Below are 20,272 nucleotides of genomic sequence, written 5' to 3'. Positions count from 1 at the left end.
AACACTCAGACACCCCGATCCTTCTGTGACCCCGTGGGACCTGAGGCCACACTGTCCCCATGTGGGCTTCACCCTGGTTTAGCCTCTGGAACAATGTCCCTCAGTGGAGCAGACTTTTAAAAGTCCTGATTTTGTGCTCCCTTTTTCCACTGCTTGCTGGGAGCCGTCCCCTCCCCCCTGTGGTCTATCTTCCTGTTGCTTTGGATTCACTTCTCTGAGGGTCCTACCTTTCAGAAAGTGGTCAGTTTTGTTTCTAGAATTGTTGCTCTTCTTCTCTTCGATCTCCTGTTGGATTTGTAGGTGTTCACAATGGTTTGATAAGCTATCTAGCTGATCTCCTTCTACCTGATGTCCTCTCAGCCTGCTACTTTACTCCTCCTTATCAATCTATATTAATCATGGATATTGGCCTGTGGTTTTCCTTTTCTTGTAATACCCTTATCTGGCCATGGTATAAGGGTGATGTTGGCCTCATAAAATGAGTTTAGTAGTATTCCCTGCTCTTTAATTTTTGGGAAGAGCTTGAGAAGGATTGGCATTAATTAATTCTTTATAAATGTTTGGTAGAATTCACCAGTGAAACCATCTGGTCCTGGACTCTTTTTGGTGGGGGATGAGATAGGTTTTTGGTTACTGATTCATTTTCCTTACTTAGTCTTTTTATATTTTGTATTTCTTCCTGATTCACTCTTGGTTGGTTATGTTTCTAGGAATTAGCCATTTCTTCTAGATTTTGAGTATAGTTGTTTATAGTAGTCTCTTATAATCCTTCATTATAGGTTGTAACGTCTCCTTTCTTTCTTTTTTTTATTATGTTCAGTTCACCACTGTATAATTTTACTTATTTGGTGCTTTCTTTCTCTCTTAATTAGTCTAGCTAATGGCTTTTATCTTTTCAAAGAATCAACAGTTGGTTTTTAATCTTTTATGTTGTTTTTTGATTCTTGATTTTTTTTATTCTGATCTTTATTATTTCACTATTTTTGTTCGTTTGTTTGACACTCAATGAATGCTAGCTCTATTCTTATTACATCTTGGGCATGAAGGTGACAAAACCTTGATAAAACATGACTATACTCTGACATCATGGAGAATTTTGGAAGTCATTTGAAGATTAACCTTTCCTAAAAACCTCAAAATAATCTTACATAGTAAAATAATAAACAACTTTATATTCCAACTGCCAAATGCTGTTTCAGGCCCCAAAACTATCAGAGAAGATATGTTGAAATTTATAACAGAGTTCTCTCATTGAGCCTGAAGCCCAATTTTTTTTTTAATAATGTCCAAAAGCAGGAAAAAGCTGGAATTCTGAAGGTTTCAGCAAGATTTCTGCTTCTCTAGAGGTTTGCATTCACATTTGAGAGCAGATATCGTTATTGTTTGGGGAAAACAACAGCCAAAACAACAAAGATAGACATTTTCTGAAACTTGATTGTGAAAAGGTAAATAAAAGATCCTTTTAAGATATGGGAGACTCCAGGTCAGAGATCTCAAACAGTTTACTCCCATCAATATGTTTGATCAATTAGTGTTGTTTAAAAACATCTAACATACAAAAAATGGGAGATGTCACATAAAGCTTTACATTTTCCACGAAAAGCCAGAACAATCTGGCCACATATCCTCATGCTTTCACATGGAATCAATGACCTTGAAGCTAGATAGGGGCCACTCCCTCTTTGGTTGCCTTCTTGAGTTGCATGGGCATCACTGAGCCTGTGTCACTGGTTTGTATTATCTGTCCTGGATTTGTAAGAATGTGAGGTAGCTTCTACATCTACACAAGAAGCAGGTAAAATATGTTGTACAATAACATAAAACATTATAGATTATATCTCCTGAAGTACATCTCAGAACCCTCTGAAAGCCCTATAAGTCTCTCCATTGCCTACCAAATAAGGCTCCAAATCCAGTGCTCCATGATCTGGATACTATTCTTTTATTTTTTTTTTCATTTCCTTTTCCCCTCTATTGTTTTCATGATTTACAATCCCTCTTATACACCTCTGAATTTCCCCACATCCATGACTTTATTAAAAATTAATAGCAGCCAGAACAATTGTTACTGGGTGCTTATATACCATGCTTAAAGACTAGGGCTTGCCTTATTCCATTCAGGCTACTATAACAAAACATCACAGTCTGGGTAGCTTATGAACAGCAGAATTTCTTACAGTTCTGGAGGCTGAAAGTCTAAGATCAGGGTGCCAGCACAGTCGAATGAGGGCCCTTCAGGGTATAGACTTCTCACTGTGCCTCCATATGGCAGAAGGTTGGAAGAGACCTCTCCAGAGCCTCTTTTGTGAAGCATTAATCCTACTCATAATCTAATCAACCCAAAGGCCCCACCCCTGAATACCATCACATTAAGCCTTAGGATTTCAATATATGAATTTGGGGGGCAACACAAATATTCAGATGATTATAGGGCTAGTATTCCCATGTTACATATCATAAAATTGAGAGCAAGAGGAGTGAGATAAATTGCCAGGATCACACAGTATAAAGTAGTGGTGTAGGGATTTTAAGTTTGATATGTCTGATACCACAGCTTACTCCATTTCTTTCTTACTTTTTTTTTTAAGATTTTATTTATTTATTTGACAGACAAAGATCACAAATAGGCAGAGAAGCAGGCAGAGAGGGAAGAGGAAACAGGCTCCCTGCTGAGCAGAGAGCTTAATTCAGGGATCATGACCTGAGTTGAAGGCAGAGGCTTTAACCCACTGAGCCACCCAGGTGCCCCAAACTTACTCCATTTCTAAGATACCATATTGTTTCATTCTGTTTTCTGTTAGGACAATCTTCCTCCTTGCCACTGCGTTCTTGCTAATGTATCAGCTTTCTAATTTGGGTCAAATGCCAGTTTTTTCACGAAGCCTTCTTGATTTTTTCTACTTTTCCCACTTGCTACATCCATCCTCCCACTGCCACCACCATACTTCCAAACTAGGCTCAGCTTAGTTGTGTCTTCCTTTCCTAAATAACCAGAGAAATTGGTATTTATCTTATGGTGCTAATTACATTTGGTAATGTATTGTTTTGTTTTTAAAGAACAATATCTGTGTCCATGTAATCCCCAAATACTTAGTGCTGTGTTTTGTAGGTAGCAGGGCTCCAGTATATGTTGGGAAAAAAAAAAAAAAAAAAGGTTGAAGGTGTTGTTACTCTCTTCTATGTCTATTGATTTTGTCTGGTAAATGTCCTAAATTATGGGCAGCTCAGTTTGTTTGCCACAGCCCAAAAGAGCTTATTGGAAATGATAGCCAATTCTTCTGGATATTCACCATACCAACAATTAGGCACAGAGTTCACCTGCTTTAAAGGAAGGCAACTCCATAGTGAATAGTCTAAGTTAACAATGACTTAAAGTTGTTATAGCAATTATATCAAACAAGGCTCTTTGTATCTTTTGTGGAAACATGCCTGTGTCCTTTGCCCTAGAAGTACAAGATACCTAATCCCTTCTCTTTACCTCCAACAAAACAACAAGGCAACCCATTGCTGTCCCTATGGATTTTCCAGGCAGTAAAATATCACCTGTTAGGAATATTTTCACCATTTTCCCAAGCTACAAAGCCCATGTCCTTGAGATAGGGGGCAGGCACCTTTCTACCTCTGCATTGTTTGGGGGTTGAGGGTGAGAGTAGTTGGAAGTAGAACTGACCAACCTTTATCTTTACAAACTATTTCTGAATAACTTTTGTGAGGACTCTCTTACAAGGTTAGGATGCAACATTTCTTTTTTCTTTTCTTTTCTTTTCTTTTTTTTTTTGCAACATTTCTTTATATCCACCTCTCTCACAAGAAGAAAATGTAAACCATGTAGAATTTCTCTCTCCAAAAGAAAATAACTTACCCCAAATAACTTTTTCTCCCATAGTTTTCTATTTAAAGCTTCCATTCCCTTTTATATGTCCTAAATGTGATGAGGAGTTTTGGAATCATGAAGTTAGTTTGTGCTTATATCCTGTGTAGATCCTGTGTCATCTCTTTTTTTTTTTTTTTTTAAAGATTTTATTTATTTATTTGACAGACAGAGATCACAAGTAGGCTGAGAGGCAGAAGAGAGAGAGAGAGGTGGAAGCAGGCTCCCTGCTGAGCAGAGAGCCCGATGCGGGGCTCCATTCCAGGACCCTGGGATCATGACCTGAGCCGAAGGCAGAGGCTTTAACCCACTGAGCCACCCAGGCACCCCATCCTGTGTCATCTCTTATGTGTGTATGCAATAACCCTTATGTTAGGTGGTTGTACAATAGAACTCAGATGCTCAGTTCATACTTTGTTTTGTATTTCAGTTTGGATAATTTTTATTTACTTGTAGTCAAGTACAACAATTCTGGTATTTAGCTCTTAGAATAAGTTCTTCCTTTCTTTTCTTGTGTTTTCTTATTTTTGGTGTTTCCATTTTTCAAATATAATCTCCATGCATCTTCTGAAATTCTTATCTTTTAATTCATTTTTTTCACATTTCCCCACATATTCTTTTAAATATATAACATAACTATTTAAAAATTGCCTGGGTGGCTCAGTGGGTTAAGCCACTGCCTTTGGCTCAGGTCATGATCTCAGGGTCCTGGGATTGAGTCCCGCATCGGGCTCTCTGCTCAGCAAGGGAGCCTGCTTCCTCCTCTCTCTCTCTCTGCCTGTCTCTCTGCCTACTTGTGATCTCTCTCTGTCAAATTAATAAATAAAATCTTTAAAAAAAAAAAGATGTATCAGTCTTTAAAAAAATATATTATTTCCTGGTAATTCCAAATCTTTATTATTTGGGAAACTGCTTCTAATGACTATTTCCTCTCTTAACCACGAGTCAAATTTATCCTTTGTTTATATGTCTTATAATATTTGATTATATGATGGATATTATAAGAAAAAGAATAGTAGAGACTGAATTAAATAATATTTACTGCCCCTCCCAAAGGTACCTCCTTTTTTTGTCAGTTTTCTAGGATGGGAAGTTGAATAAATCCACTGTGTAATTGTCCAGTTTTACCTATCTAGGCCTGGGACTTGTGGCAACTTTAGTTAAATTCAGTTTCTCATTGGCTTCAAATGTTTTGAAGACATTTAAAAACTTATTGTCAGATCCTGAGACCTGAGTATTAATAAGATTCTAGTGACTTTCCTCTGCTTTGGAAACAGTACCAGATTTCTGAACTGTGATTAATATCTCTATTTTACCTACCTAAAGCAGATTTTTGCATCATTGGAGGATTCCCTTTGTTCTTTAGTCCCATTCCTGGCTTTTTGAATTCTGGAGAGCTCTCTCTCTTTCTTTACCTGTTCCTAGCTTTAGGGGGATTGAGGGTACTAGCAAAGGCTTGGATTGCCTCTTGAAGCATCTTGAAATACTTCTGTTAGCTCTCCTGCCTATTTATAGCCTTCAGTAAGCCACCAACTTGGACCTAAGAAATGTCCCATGTGCCTCATGTAGGATTTAACTTAGCTCTATCTCCCTCACTCCAGCTATCAGCATAGTAAATCTTTGGTTTTGAGAAGGCTGGTAAAAGAGTTGGCAGCTGGGTATGGCCTTACTCTGTGGCTGGTACTTCATCAGGACTTTAATTTTTCATGGTAGCTCACATGCAGCCATTAAGCTTGTTAAAAATACAGCTTGTGTCTCCTCACCCTCATGTAAGATAGCTTCCTATTCTTCCTGCATCTCTGCAAGGATGAATGCAGCTGTAGGCCTCTCTCTATTCTTGTAGAAAAGGCCATTGCTTTCTAACATTTAGTGCATTTTAGTTTCTTTTTAAATATTTTAAGTTCTTTAATACATTTTTCAAAACTATGATTTTGTAGTTTATCTGTTTATTTCTTGTTAGAGTAAGAACTAAGCTCTTTTCACTTTTTGTATTTGAATGGGAGGCCAAATGTGAATATTATTCTGGTCTATAACTCTACCATGATTAATTTAACCGTTCTCCAAGAGGTGAGTATTTAGAATTATTCTAATTATTCACTATAATAAATAACTTTGTAATAAACATATCCATCTGTAAGTCACTATCTTTCTTTCTGAATATTTCCTTAGCATTGATTCCTACAAGTGCTGATTAGAAGGGGAATGAAGGGAACTTTGGAAGTGCTGGTAATGTTCTGTTTCTTAATCATTGAGGTGGCTTTTTGAGAGTCTTTATTCTGTGAAAATTCCTTTAGCTATATGGTTATGATTTCTTTCCTATTTTTCTTTTTAAGCCTAAATAAAAATTTTTAAAATATTATTGGGTTGAAATTTTTTATTAAATTGTGTTCTTTCTGAGAATTATCTATCAGTGTTTTATAGATTAGTGATTTAGACCAAATCATTGAACATTTTTATACATCATTTACCTCATCTATAAAATGGAACAATGAACTTTATCATATATACATTTGAAAGCACTTAAAAATGCTTTGAAGACTTGGAAGTTACATAGAAATCTACGAAGCATTTTTATACTTAACTATTTACCGATGTGATTCATACACAATTCTGTGTAACGTGGAACGTCTGTGAAAAGAGAAGTGCCCCAAAAGAGTGATTGTATGTAAACTTTGGGAAAATCCAGAAATAAATAGATCAGTATTAACTCTTTGCACAACTTTGCAGTCATTGAAATCTGTATTTAGTACATTGTCTATCCTGGAAACTCCATCTGCCTTCAAAGCCAACGTTTCTCCCATGCCTCCTTGCTCCTCATCTCTAGTAGAGAGAGAAGTCCCTCTGCAATAGTGTCTGCCCTGACTCCAGATTGTAAAGTGCTACCATTTTGCTCATTATGAGCTTGTACACTCCTTGCAAAATGGTGGTTTCACTTGACTCATTTACACTGAGAGAGGGAAAGACTGGTTAATGGAACCAAATGCATATAAAATAAAATCCTAGTAAAGGGAGATACAGAGCAGTAGATTAGTCTGTCTTATAGAGTATTTTAGTAGTAATTTATGAGGAATTAAGTTATAATGAGTCAAACCAGGTGAAAATATCAAGTATTACATGTGGCACACCTTAAGCCTTCAGTCAATGGGAATGCTCTTCTTTATTTTCCTAGGACCATGGTTACTTTTTTGTCAGTGGAAATGTGCTTCTTAGAGTTCTCTTCCTAGCCTACTTGCCCTAAAAAGCATTCCTGCTGATTAACTAACCATGGAGGAAGGGCAAAGCAGAGGAGGCCAGACAGTACACCCTGCTAGGAAAGGACTGTGTTCTACAAGCTGGTAAAGTACTTTCAAGCACACTCTTCAGAATGCACAGGGCTGAGTGTAAGGTATCATTACTGTAAACTCAAGCAAAGTGCAGCCTAATCATAGTTTGCAAAGGAAAGAGGACAAGAAGGCTGCAATTCACTTTTTAAAAATTGATGGTGTTTTCTCTGAATAACACGTTTTTCCTTCCAGGTTTTTGTCTTAACTACACCTTCTCAGTTGCTGCCACCAACTTTATAAACTATCAGAATCTTTGCACTAGGTGAGTATTTAAAAGTCCTTTAGGTCAGTTGACTGAATATCTGTCTTTACTAATGGAGATGATATGGTCTCCATTTGGGGACTTGACAATATTTATGAACCTTCTAAACTGAAACTGCTTCTTGGAATCATAACCAGAAGAGTTAGAAAGAAGTCTTTGAGATAATTTAATTCAGTGTCCTAATTCTCTGGATGCTGTACCTAAAGCTCAGAAAGGTCAAGATATGGGTCCAATGTTTCTGAATTAGTCTGGGCCCAGGGATAGAACCCAGTTCTAAACACTCCTGATCCTGGGCATTTTCCAGAACTGGCAAAGAAATCCTGTTACTTGGTGATTATAATTGTCAGCTTGGGCTGACATAATAGATTACCACAGACTGGGTGACTTAAGCAATAGCAGTTTATTTTCTCATAATTCTGGAGGCTAGATGCCCATGATCAATGTACTGGAAGATTCAGTTTTTTGTAAGATCTTTCTTTTGGGTTTGTGGATGGTCACCTTCTTGGTGTATCTTCACATGACCTTTCCTCTTTTTGTGTGTGAAGAGAGAGTGGGATGGGGGTCTTTCTGGTGTCTCCTCCACCTTTTATAAGGACATGAATGCCATTGAATTGGGGTATCGACCTTATGACCTTATTTAACACTAATTACCTTCCAAAGATTCCATCTCCAAATACCATCATACAGAGGGTTAAGGCTTCAATGTTAGAAACACTGAAAAGGATGGGGAAGCAACTCTGTAGAAAGCAGAAAGACTATAAAAAATAGAAAAAAAAAAGATTAAAAGAGGAATGTACCATATGTCTAGCCAATGATGGAAGAAGACCAGTGGCTAGCTCTGACTTGAATTCTGACATTTTCTGGACAGAACTGCTTCACTCCCCTTGCCTTCCTTCCTGTCCTACTTCTCACTTATTTTCCACACTTAGAGAACTGAGGTTGCCCAGAGGAACCTCTCAAACCTCCTTTCCTATTTTCAAATGTTTCTGTCTATTTTCTGAGTGGGCCTCCTTCTTGCCAAGGTTAACACCTCCACCTATATGCTATTTTTACACTCACTTGCATTTCCAATTTTTCTGTAAATTAGCCCACTTCTTTTGTCTGTTCCATTTAATCAAATATTTATTCCCTTTGCTTCACATTCCCTTGTAAGCCTAGGATTTACAAGAGTTGCATATTGCATATTGAGTTGCATATTGGGAGCCCAAAGGTAGAGAGAACATGGCCAAAGTTCTTGAAACATTCAGAGATGAGGGTGAAATATGCAAGTAAAGGCACAGATCAGAATGTTATGTTATAACAGAACTCATAGAAAGTAGCATTAAATCTTTCTAACCACCCAATTAAGTTACCCTTTCATTCTATGATTTTATTTTTGCTAAAAATTCTCTGAAATGTCACTAGATACTCAGATCACCTCATGGAGCAGGCCTTTCTCCGTCTTCATTCTACTTAAACTTTGCGCAGCATAATATACTTTACCTTACAGCCTCATCTGGGAATGTTTGCAATAGGTCCTGTTGTTCTTCTGCTGCTCTGTCCTCTCAGTCACTTCAGCTAACTCCTAGTCCATGCTTAGCCATAGGATGCAGAAGTCACCTGAGGTTGTGTGTTGGGCCCGTTTGTTATCTCCACTGGTCTCTCCCTCTCTCTATGGCAAGCTCCCATTGATTCAATTTTCACCTCTCTACCACTCTCAGACCTGAATTCTGACTATGTGCTAGAAGTCTCCATATAATGCCTTAGAATTTTAAAACTGATTAATCTCTCTCCTCAATATATTCTGATAAACTCCCACTTATGTCTGAGATTCTGAGTTATTTTCAAGTTTGCCTTTATTTCCTACTTGCATCCAATCACTCAGAAAGTCCCTTAGACTCTACCTCTTCAATGTTTATATTATTATTTTTCTTCCCCTACCTATAATTACTCAATTAAACTTAGGGCTTTAGTGCATTTAATCTTGCATAATATATTAGTCATCTAAATGATCTTTTTTCACTCCAAACTGTTCTAAAAATGATTTCTAAAGTAATTTTCTGATTGTCTCTTTCTTGTTAAAAAACGCCACAACTTTCAAAAATCCCCATTGACTAACACTAGTTATCTTACCTTGATGCTCAAGTCCTTTTAATAATGTCAACCAAATCCATCATTACAACTTTTTCTCTCCCTGCTTTGTATATCTCCTTGTGTATATTCCAGGCTAAAGGCGACTCAGATGCTCACACTTTGAGTTCTCCTTTCTTTATGCTTTTATTCTTGCTCTTCTCTCTATTAAGATTGTCTCATCTCCTAGCTTTTCTTGTGAAAGCCTATTAAAAAGGTGGTGTTTTTGACACCCTAGCATCCCATTCACCTTATTGTATAACGACAGAACATTATATATTATATAGGAAGGATGGAATGGATGAATGGTGATTGGTTCATGGACCAAAGTGACCAGAGTGGGTATGATGTGACCCACTTTGGTATAATAAGGAAGAAAAGAAGTAATTCTCACCTATCATTGGAATAGAGGTACTTATTTCCCACTGTGAACAAGGAAGCTCCAGTTGTTATCATCTTATGGGCAATGCACTTAGAAAGCAGGTGGTAGTGAGGGCAGTGGAATAGAAATATTATTTTAATGTAATAGTTGACACTGTTGAGCCACTGAGCCAACCAACTGAGAAGTCTTCTTTACCTCTGGAATTTTGTTGATGAACAAAAAATTTTCTACATACTTAAACCAGATTGAATAGGACTTTTTTGTTGTTTGCAATTAAGAATAACATTAAAAAAAACTATCTAATCTAGTCTTAAATGCATCTTTGTCCATGGAACATCTAACCAAACTGAGCTCTTTTAATACCCACAATAGTATTTACCTTTTTTTGTGTGAGATGGCATTTATCTTACCATACTTTTAATTATACTATGTAAGTTATTGATTTATCCATATATGAGACCCTGATATTTAGGGAATGTGTTTTCCATATTGTTTCCCCTGAACACCTATTGCAGAACACTGTGAAGGTTGTTGAATGGGAGAGATTTTGGTGTAGTGAAAGGATCTCTGTCATTCACTAGCTGTTTAACCTTGGGAAAGTCAACCTAATATCTCTAGGTCCTAGTTTCTTTGTATGTAAAATTAAAGAATTATGAAATAATCTCCAGTGACCAAGATTTTCTCCTTCAATGAAAATTTGTAAGCAAAGACAAAAAAGAACAAGAGGAGTTGATTTTTTTTTCTCATTCTTCACCCAGACTAGACTATAGCTATACATTTAATAAACACAGGTTCCCCATGAAAAGAACATTTTTTTCTTCAAGGGAAATTCTGCTGTCCTCTGAGAGCATCTGGCTCAAATAGCAGCCAACTTTTAAAATAGCATTTCCCCTGCATAACACAAGGAAGATAATTCTTATAATGTGGATTCAGTCTAAGGATTCCATGAGATATCATTACTTAGTCCAAGTATGGAAGCAGGTTATATGGCCATATGGAATTAGCACATGGGTTAATGAGACTCTACCTGGGATTAAGATCACAAGAGAAGTACCAGTGACTCTTCATTAAGTCTCTACAGATCCACTATATACCTTGTGTGTGTGTGTGTGTGTGTGTGTGTTTGTGCATAAGCACTCATGCACAACTTACAAATTATTGATAACTTTCCACAGTTTTCTCTTTTTCAAAACAGAGATTTTGCCTCCTGAGAAATGTTGTGAGGATTAGATGAAATAATTAATATGGAGTGTCTACCATGTCTGGATAAGTCGTGATTACCTTTGGTCATTTTTTTTTTTTTTTTTACCTTTGGTCATTTTTAATGCGTTTATACTCAAAAGGGAAAAAAATGGAAGGTTGCAGTGGACCTTATGAGATTCAGAAAGTAGAGCCAGTACTTTGCCAAGAAACCACACAAATGGATCGTCCAGACTTCAATCTATTTCAAGGAAAGGGACAAGAAACAGAGCATTGGGAAAATCTGTTTTAGGATCCACTTCAGGGAATCATGGTGGCCAAAGTCTTTGTACTTAGAAGTGAAATGGAAATTTTTGCTAGGTTAGGCAAATGGGAAAGCACAGCCTGAAACCCTGCAGTCACCCAACTACCGTGCAACTAATGAAGAAACCAGCCTTATGCTTTGCATGGGAAAGAGTAATGTTAATGAACACATGTGGCTCATTCGACAGTTTACAGAGCTCTTCCTTATTTCATTTTGAGTTTCACTCAGCCTTGTGAAGTAGATACAGCAGGAATAAATACCTTCCCTTTACCATGTGATAAAAAGGACAATGTGAGGATAGGGGATTTGGTAATTCCCAGATGTTGGTGAAATATGTTTGATCTTGACTATCATCTTATAATTCACTGGCTGAAGCTATTCTTCATCAGTTCTGGTTTCTATGACTTGCCTATTTTGAAGAAATAAGGGAAACCCAATTGTTGTCTTCTTATTTATTTTCCTTCCCTTGACTACTTTAAGTTCTGGTTGAATTTATAACAGCTTTTGGGTGTGGAGTGTCTGTGTGTGTGTGATTTAGAGATAAGATATGTTATTACTTCCTGTAGATGCTAACCTAATCCATGTGTTTCTTCTTATTTTCTCCTGAGCATAGGGACTCTTTTTCATGTCATGGACTTTAAATCTTTAAGCAATAGCAAAACTGTATTTTCCACTATTCTTTCCAGGAATCTTCCTAGTCATTTTTAGGAGAAAATGTGTAGTTCCTAATCATAGACTTGCCTTCCATATGGAGGAACCTCCATTCTTTGTATCCCTTCTGGACTCTCCTCCTGCCTCCTTCACTGACTTCTCACATGATAATGTGGAGAAGGGGTGACTTATAAGACCAGTGATTTTAGAAAGTGAAACTGAGCATGTGTAGCCCAGGCTTTCTAGTAGAAATCTTATTGTAGGAAGGACACATTTCACTTTCCCCTCTAAACAGCTACCTAAGCCTGCTGAAAACACTTCCCTACACAGGCTGCAGCATGAATATGAGTCATTCAGGTATAACTGAAACCAATTCAAGAATATAGTGAGAAGTGTCTTTTCAAATACAGACTTTTTAGGCACTGGAAGCAAAACAGTATCTGCTGTTTGTAAAGAAAAGCCAGCTGAGTTCTGTATGTATTTTAGAATACCAAAGAAGCTGCCTTTAATCTACCAGTGCCTTATGTTTAGATAGACAGCATATCACTGCCCACAGTTCCATTCTGAAGTCAGGGCTGAGGAGGTTGATGTGAGAATGCTACAGTTGGGTTGGAGTGGTTTGTATGCAGTCTCAAGAGTCATCAACCACCATTTTGTCCCAGGTTGACTCTATGTTAATCAATTACAAATAAGGGAAACACATTAGCTGGGAGTTTGTTTCTTAGGCCTTAGGAATTCTTTTTTTTTTAAGAGTCAGAAAAAGAAAAAGCAATACTGTGGTATAAAACTGAAAATGACTACTCATAAGAGAGCACAGATTCTGTGTTATTAGATAGAACCTCTATTCAGTCCATTGCTGGAATGCCAGAATATGAAGCTTCAAAGGGAAAAAGGAAATTAGGAGACTTTGAATATACCAGATAGAAAAGAAACCTTCTTCAAGTAACATCTGGTGGGTGCCTGGGTTAAATCTCTGCCTTCAGCTCAGGTCATGATCTCAGGGTCCTGGGATCAAGCTCCACATTGGGCTCTCTGCTCAGCATGGAGACTACTTCCCCCTCTCTCTCTGCCTGCCTCTCTGCCTATTTGTGATCTCAGTCTGTCAAATAAGTAAATAAAATCTTTAAAGAATAAAAAAATAAAAACAAACAAATAACATCTGGTGACAGTAGTTGCAGTTTTTCAGAGAAAACTGTTATATCCCCTAAGGGAAAAGACAATGTATTTTTCAAGATATGGTTGAATATATCGTGCCAAATGTATAGTGTCAAAATTAATCTCTTGATGAATTTAATGTCCAAATGAATTTAAGTTCATAGATCACATATTTCAGACACCTGGCATATATTTGTCAGCATCTTGGCAAGACTAAAACCGGTAAGGAGAGCATGGTGGGTAGAAGTGCATAAGGGCAGCCTGCAAAAGATTTTCATCTTGGTGCTGCTCTTGACTAGCTAGTTAGATGACCTTGGATAAATTCCTGGAGGGGGCTGGCTTTTTTTCTAAACATGGTGGGTATAAAGCCAGTGCATGGCCTACTTTGAGAATTCAGGTCCAATAAAGACTTAGCATTGAATTAATATAAAGTTGGAGGTCCTGAAGAAACTACATCTATTTCAGTGAGAGTCACCATGCTGTCAGTATTAAGGGGCTCTTAACTCTACCCAGGCATTGAGAACTCCCATGCAACTCAACTGATCAGTAGAGGAAATAGAGGGACACCTCGGTGGTTCAGTTGGTTTACAGTCTGCCTTTGGCTCGGTCATGATCCCAAGGCCCTGGAATTGAGTCCCCCAGCAGGTTCCTTGCTCAGTGGGGAGCCTTCTTCTCCTTCTGTTCCGCTCCCGTCCCTCCCCTCACCCCTGCAGTTGTACTCATTCTCTCTCTGTCTCCTCTCTCTCTCTCTAGCTCTCTCTCTCTAGTAAATAAATAAATAAAATCTTTAAAAAAAAAGAAAGAAAGAAAGAAAAGGAAATAGGGGAGAATGAATTACAACTAGTATAGTTTTCAAGGACCTTTACCTCATAAGGGAAAAGTAATATAACTTCAAGCTTAATTATTTGAGGTTTTAACTTCCATGGAAATTTGATTTTTGGACTTTAATTACTTTTTAAAACTTGGCAATGGGAATTTATATTAAAATTTGGGGCATATTATTGCTGAAGTTTTAATATTGTGGTATCTTATTTGTTTTAGTTTTGTAGTATCATGTTAATTGGACTTGGGGAACAGGAAGTAGAGGGTATTCTGGATGGTTTGGTAAGACACATGCACACAGTTGGATGGGAGATAAACTCTACCCAAATCAAGTGTACCACCTACCTCTAAGATCTAGGCATGAACTTGGTAGGCAGATTTTGAAGACAGCACAGACCAGATTTTGAAATGTTCCAATGCATTTGTCATGCAATTCATGAGGTTGCCAGTTTTGAATAGGGTGCAAAGAAAAAGGGGTCTCTATAGTAGTATCAGTTTTTAGTACAAGTGTAGCTGATTGGACCATATGACTCAACAGATCCCAAATTATTAGAGGTATCTCTGACAAGGTCTCTGGCAAGTCACAATAGGAGAGTCACAGCACAGAACCCTGGAGCTAAGCCATGCCATCTGCAGTAGAAAAGTATTCATTGTTTGAGATGCAGTTCCTGGCATGCTTCTCAGCCTTATGGAGGACATTTAATGATTATGTAATTGGAGCTTCTCATGATGAGTTGGATATTGTCAGAACTATTAGGTAATAATGTCAGGAAAACACAACAGCAAACCATTGTATAATGGAAATTATATACTCAGGATCAGGCCCGAGAATGTCCAGCAGACACAGCTGAGTGTACAGGTGGCCCAGACCCCCATGTTACCTAGTACTGATGTCTCTTTAACTCATGCTTATGGCTTCAGGAGTTCACAATAACCAACTAATATAGGAAGAGAGTATACAGGCCTCAATTTGGTATGGACTGTTGCTGCACTACAGCCACATTCAGGTATAGTCCTGGAAGACAGTGCTGAGGGGAAAGTCTCTCAGTGGGCAGAACTTTGAACACTACATCTGGTTATTAAATTGGTGGACAGAGATAAATGTCCTGAAGTAAGGATCATAAATTCCTGGAAAAATTATCAGTGTTTTTTGTAGATTAGTCAGGAGCCTAGAAGGAGCAAGATTTGAAAACTAGGGACAAAGAGATGTAGAAAAGAGGCATGTAGATAGTTCAATGAGAGTAGCACAAAGTGTTCAAAACTTTGTGCCTTGTATCAATGCCTACCAGACAGTGTCCATCATAGAGGTGGCACTAAATAACTTGGTTGAATAGATGTCCATTAGAAGTAAGCAAAATTTTGTTTTTGTGGCCATTCATACTTGCATAATATACAAAAGTAGTGATGGTGGCAGAGATGGAGTTTGTGGGTTGGCCCAACAAAATGAGCTCCTTTTACCTAGCCTGATCTGACTGGTAGTGCAGATTGTCCAAATTGTCAGTAGTAGAGACCAAAGCTGAACTCTCATATGGTACCATTCTCTGAATAATTCAATTAGCCACTTATTGGAAATTTGACTACATTGGACCTCCTTCCAACTGGAGAGTATAGAAATTCATTCTTCTGTGGTATGGTATTATATTGGTATATGTTATAAATATAGGTTTGCCCTTTGTCAGTATAGGCATCTGTAACAAAATACACATTAGGTATCTTATAAACAACAGGAATTTATTGCTCACAGTTCTGGAGGCTGAAAGTCCAAGATCATGACTGCAGCATGGTCAAGTGAGGGCCTTTTTAGTTCATAGTTGGCAGCTTCTTGCTTTGTCTTCAGATTGTGGAAGGAGCTAGTGACATCTGTGGAATCTCGTTAACAAAAGCACTCATCCTAATCATGAGGACTCCACCCTAATGACTTAAGTATCTCCTGAAGGTCTCAACTACAAATACCATTACTTTTGGGGTTTAGTAGTTCAATATATACATTTTTGGGGGACACACTTAGACTATGGATCTTTTCTGCTATAGTGGCTTGGTTACCACTTTTGTCTGAAGACTAAGAGGGATCATGTACTTACTGTCTGATTTACCATCATAAGATCCTTCATTCCCTTGAATCGAATAATCCATTTTAAAGGGAAGATGTAACAATGAGCAAATGACCACCATAGGATCCACTGGCCTTAAAATAGATCACCTCACTCAAGAGATACTATCTGGTAGAATTGTTGCAGTGCCATTTTAATACATAGCTGAAGAGCCACCTTGATGAATACACACTTCAGTACTGGGTTACTGTCTTTCATGATGTGATACATATTTTGAACTAGTGTTTGTTATATGGTGTTGTGTCCTTGATAACTAATGAACATGAGTCTGGGAAACAAGATGTGGAAGTAGGCATGGTTCATTCCCATCCATTCCCAGTGACCTTTGTGGGGAATTTGTGCTTCTCATCCTCACAAATTTGGTCTCTAGTGAATTAGAGGGCCTGGTTTCCAGTGGGAGTAGATAAATGACACTTCTTCTGGGAGACACATTAACTGTTCTACTAATCTTAAAGCTATGATTGCACCCTGGATACTGTGGGCTCTTCATGCATGTAGACAAGTGAGCCACCAAATAAGTTATATAATTCTCTACCCTACTCTACTATATCATACTACATTATACTATGCTGTCAAGCATAGATGATGCTGATTATCATGTAGAGAAGAGATTGCTGCAATGTAATAGGTACAAGGAGGATTATACCTGGAACTTAGGGAATTTACTGGCTTGCCTCTAGATGTAGTCAAGTGTTCATTGTGAATGGGCAGGTAAGCCTGGTAATAAGAGCTTATTAGAGTATGTTAACCAGAAGTTTATACTCTAAGGGATGAAAGTGATCTAAATTAACAAAAGTTGCTAGCTAAGGGGGAGGAGAATTCACTCTGGGTGGTGGAAGAGAGGGATGAAAATGTCATTTGTGGAAATAGAAACATTAGTTTCTCACCAACCCTCCTGGTTGTAAGTTTGGTTTTAGAAATCAGATGGCGGTACTGTTGTGGTAGTTGTTGTATGCAATATACAAATGTATTAAATCAACACATTCATTATTCACTTTAAACTTATACAATGCTAAATGTCAACGATATCCCAATAAAACTGTAGAAAATAAAATAAATTGTGACTACCTTGGAGAAGCAGTGATGGTAAAGAGTTCATTTAAATTGTGGAGCATCGTAAGAGATGGAGTATTACAGATGTTCTTAGTGCCCACCTGTATCTCTTCAAACCACTAGCACCTACATTTTGTTGTCTGGTGTCTTCCTCTGATGCCTAGAAACCACAGGTCTGCAGGTGTGCTTACAGGCTGGAAGTTGCAGAGAATTATGTTTCTGGAAGCAGCCTTCAACCAAATCTGATGAGAGTTGTGTCAGTCCCTTTTCCTCTTTGCCTCACATGTAGAATAACTTTAAGTGCCCATCCCACACCAGTTGGTGCTCCCCTGCAGGTTAAAACTTCATTTCCCTACAATAGGAAACTTGCATGATAACACACCCTGTATTGGCTGATACCCTAGCCTACCTCTCTCTCTCTACCTCCTGTGATCACCTCCCACATAAACCTCTTGCACATGAATCTTTGTCTCATGGCTTACTTGTGGGTGAACCCAAATTAAGATAAGATGCCCAATATATATCACAAAATCAAATATAAAACAACTTTCTTTCATTTTATGATTTGTTTACACTATAAGTAAAGATAGATGGCAGTGGAATTTAGATATTTGACAAGGACCTAAAAAATGGAGGGATGTTTATTTGGCTAGATCAGTGGTGGGAATATTTTTCTGTAAAAGGCCAGATGGTAAATATTTCAGGCTTGTAGGTACATACATTTAGTGTCACATATAATTCTTTGTGTGTTTAAATTTTTTATTTTTATAACCATTTAAAAATAGAAAAACCATTCTTAGTTCATAAGTTATACAAAATAGGCAGTGTGTCAGATTTATCCCACAGGTTATCATTTGCTAACCCTGGCTTAGACAAAAACAAATAGAAATAAGGAGATGTTGATTTCACGATATAACCTTGCCTTACATGTGAGGATTTGAGTTTCAAACAAGTTCTCATTATTCGATTTGATTTGTTTTTATGAAGATAACTAAGTGTCTTGGCTGTGGGACAAGAAACACCTAAAACCTGTAATGATCTGAGTTTAAATAAGGCAAAAATATATGGACTGAATTTTCCTCCAAAACCACATGAAAGGAGAGAGTGTTTGGCATAGCTTTTGGCGGAGGGAGAGAAGAGGGATATTATTTTAACAAAAGCATTTGTAAAATAGTTCTAGAGACTCAACAAACCAGAGGTGATTGACTTTGCCCTCAGGAGTCATTCTGTACCATAAGCCTACACCCCAAATATATTGATGTTTCAAAGTACAATTTTAGCTTTTAAAACCTTCACCAATGTGTTTCTAACACTAAATATATTGAGGGAAGAAAATCCAAATGGGGAGATTTATTTAAAAATTTCCCAGATTAAGGGAAGGTGTCTCTTGAAATGGTGGCCTCAGGGAAGGAGTATATTATGATATACTTAGTAAATGATGTTGAGGGAAATTGCAGAGGACTATATAAATTGGGGTTGGAGAGGGAATAGAAAGAGAGAAAAATATTTTCCTTGAATGAGATTTATGAGCCAAGAAACAATTTGGGAAAGAAAGTTTTTCCTTTTGTTCCCTAGCCCAGATAGGCTAATAGCCTTTGGAAAACGGAGTTAGAGCATGATTTTCACCCTTTATGCTTTTGCATAGCTCCTTACCATTTCTCCATAGTATATAGCATGGTGATGTATTTTCCTGTTTCCATTCCTAGTTCGTCATATAAAATAATCTGAGTTTCTGAACTCTGTGCTTGCAGACAAGTATGGTTTGTAATCACATCCATTCCTTTTAGAAAGTGTTTAGCCATATTGGCCCTCCTGGGAATGAGTACAGTTGTCCACAGCTTAAGTGAAGATACTATGTTTCTGCTTAGGAGTCTTGATTTCTGAGGCAAAGGGAATTATAATTTGAAATCATTTTATTGACAAGGCAGTCTGAAGTCCTCTTGGACTTCAAAATGTTTAGCTGACTCATTTCATCCAAAGTAATGGAGGTGGGGAGGACAGAAGAATATGATGGCCAAAATTCTCAGAAAACGCAGAAATCACTGGTGAGTTTGATATGCCTTTATTCATCTCTTATCTCAAAGCTGTTACTGTACCGCAAAGGGATGAGCTGGATGTCTGGCTCCTAACAGATTTTCTGAGGCAAGTGATATGATCAGGTAGCAAGACAAAAAGGAATAAAAGAGGAAGGAGAGAACACTGCAAAGAATATGAATTTCTCATTACTAGATAATCAACCTGTGAGCAATTGAAGACTACCTACATGTGGTTCTGGGGAGGGAATTTCATGATCTTAACTTCCTTTTCCTCCTAATGTAAGAATCTTATTACTTCATGGAGTACTGGAATGAGTCATGGGGTTTGTGCTCTTTGGAGGTTGGAATAATTCCTGCAGATCACTAGAGAGAACTATTTATTGTTAATATATCTTATATTTGTGAGCCTCAAAATTTGTCAAGAAATATTTATGGATAATCTTCTATCCATAACCTTGGATAAAGTGCACTAAGGAGGCAAATCAAGTATATTGCCCTGGTGGACTTTATGGTTTTCCTGAGATGCTTTGATATTGTTTAACCTTTACAAACACTGTTTCTTTTGCCTGTCTCTTCCCAGCTGCCCACCTAGAAAATGCTTGCTTATTTTTCAACCCTCATGTCCCTTCCTCTTTGAGGTTTTCCATAATCCTTTCAGAAACAAATGCCCTTTTCTTTGTGTTCTCAGTGTGTTGTCAGGCCCTGGTTATACCTTACAGTTATCATCTGTTTTCTTATCAGTTTCCTCTGGGCCTAGTATATACTCTAGCACCTGGCACAGAGTCTGAAATAGTATCAGTTCAGTTAATGGCCAATAGCCTAGAGGCCTAATGTAACTCACACCCATTTGGTTTTGTCTGTACACCGTGGAGCTACATAGTGTTTTAAACTGTTTTAACCTAATTGCCAATTCAACACAAAGATCCAAATTTATATCACTTGAAAAATTGGAAGATACAGCAGTGTTAGACTTATTCTCCTGCATGATGCAGT

The 20,272-nt window shown here is 37.7% G+C and overlaps 1 long non-coding RNA gene across 1 annotated transcript in view; it reads left to right on the top strand.

Annotated features, from left to right (window-relative positions):
* The window catches only part of LOC116570804, an 86,604-nt gene that overhangs the window by 49,156 nt on the left and 17,176 nt on the right, over nucleotides 1–20,272 (top strand). Inside the window, exon 2 of the long non-coding RNA XR_004277572.1 lies at nucleotides 7,387–7,456. This is a non-coding gene — a long non-coding RNA (uncharacterized LOC116570804). The remainder of the gene's footprint in view (nucleotides 1–7,386; nucleotides 7,457–20,272) is intronic.

This window comes from Mustela erminea, chromosome 12 (assembly GCF_009829155.1).
Source record: "Mustela erminea isolate mMusErm1 chromosome 12, mMusErm1.Pri, whole genome shotgun sequence".
NCBI lineage: Eukaryota > Metazoa > Chordata > Mammalia > Carnivora > Mustelidae > Mustela > Mustela erminea.
This window is presented reverse-complemented; position numbering and strand designations above follow the sequence as displayed.